This window comes from Alligator sinensis, unplaced genomic scaffold, assembly GCF_000455745.1.
Source record: "Alligator sinensis unplaced genomic scaffold, ASM45574v1 scaffold1387_1, whole genome shotgun sequence".
NCBI lineage: Eukaryota > Metazoa > Chordata > Crocodylia > Alligatoridae > Alligator > Alligator sinensis.
Genome location: NW_005844205.1, coordinates 11,059 through 12,443, shown reverse-complemented (window position 1 = coordinate 12,443; position 1,385 = coordinate 11,059). Strand labels below are relative to the sequence as shown.

Genomic DNA, 1,385 nt, shown 5'->3' with positions numbered 1-1,385 from the left:
GTCGAGGACCTGCACCCCAGAGACACAGGCTTGCAGTGCCGCCAGCTGCAGACTGGCTCAGAGCAAAGACTTTCATTTGCACCGGAGAGAAACCAGAGAGCTAAGGATTTCATGCATGCTCGACCATCAGAGGTACAGCATCTGGACATGGAAAAACTCCAGATGTGTGGGGGCCCTGGGCAAGAAGGAATCGGAGGCTGTGGTGCGCCAGTAGGGGGCACTCCAGTCCTGACACACCCAACGCGCTGCAGCGGACCAAAGACCCCTCTCGGAGCGTCTCCCCCTGGGGTATCTACAGTCGACCAACCACGGGCCTGGAGTACACCCCCAAGTCTGGGGTAAGCGCTGCCACACACCAGAGGTTGCAGACCCGAGCTGCCTCATGCAGGTCCCGGGGTCTGGACGCCGCGTGCCGTGCTGCACCCGAGAGCCGAGCCGCTGGAGCGTCCGCCGCTGCCCGCTGATGGGGGTCTTCAGGGGCGCTTCTGGGCTGTGCTTCGTCCTCAGCTCCCCTCAGCCCGCTCTTCTCCCTTCTCTCTCCCGCAGGTGTTCCCCTGGCGCTGGGCACCAGCTCCTTCTATCCGCCCCACGGCTCCGCCCCGACAGGAGTGCTGCAGTCTTCAACCAGGTCCAGCCTTGGCGGGAACTCCTCTCCCCGCCCCCAGGAAATGGGCCTCCTGATTGGGGGATGAGCTCCACCAATCACAACAGCAAGATTTCAAGCCTGGGACTCAACCCAGGCTCGGAAGGGCACGCCTGCTGCACACGTGTGGAGCCCTTCAGGGCTCGCTTCACCCTTTCTCCAGACCCAGAGCTCCCACGCGCCCCGTGCTTCCTGTTGCTTTTTACCCCTGGGGGAACCACATCCCCCGTGCCGCCAATCCCCCTGCCAGGCACACAGCAGCCTGCCTTTCACCCAGCCCCCGTTGCAGCCACAGCACAGGTCGGTCTGGACAAAAGGGAAGCAGAGCTGGAGAATGCGGGCATCGATCCCGCTACCTCTCGCATGCTAAGCAAGCGCTCTACCATCTGAGCTAATTCCCCTACTTGCAAGCAGGGATTAAGTTTTATTAGTGCCCCGGGCAAACAGAAGATCAGAGGACCCACACCAGGTGTACGCAGGTTCCCTCTGCACCTGCCACGGGGCTGCGGGCGGCCCGGCCAGCCTCCGCGGCACGTTCGGCGTGAGCCAGGTGGCATGAGCACTGCTGAGGTAAAGGTGGACCCGGCCTCAGCCCGGCCCCACCACCCAGCGGGTGTCATGCAGCTGGAGCTGCGGCCCCCCAGCACTGCGGCCCCCCAGCACCAGGATGCTGGGGGACCGCAGCAGTTTCATAGTTGGTTGGGTCAGAAGGGACCTTAGCAGATCATCATGTCTGACCGCC

General features: G+C 63.3%; 1 non-coding gene across 1 annotated transcript; it reads right to left on the bottom strand.

Annotated features, from left to right (window-relative positions):
• Window positions 1-971: 971 nt before the first annotated feature.
• Window positions 972-1,044, bottom strand: TRNAA-AGC. The gene has a single exon. It is a non-coding gene; the product is annotated as a tRNA-Ala (tRNA).
• Window positions 1,045-1,385: the final 341 nt, after the last annotated feature.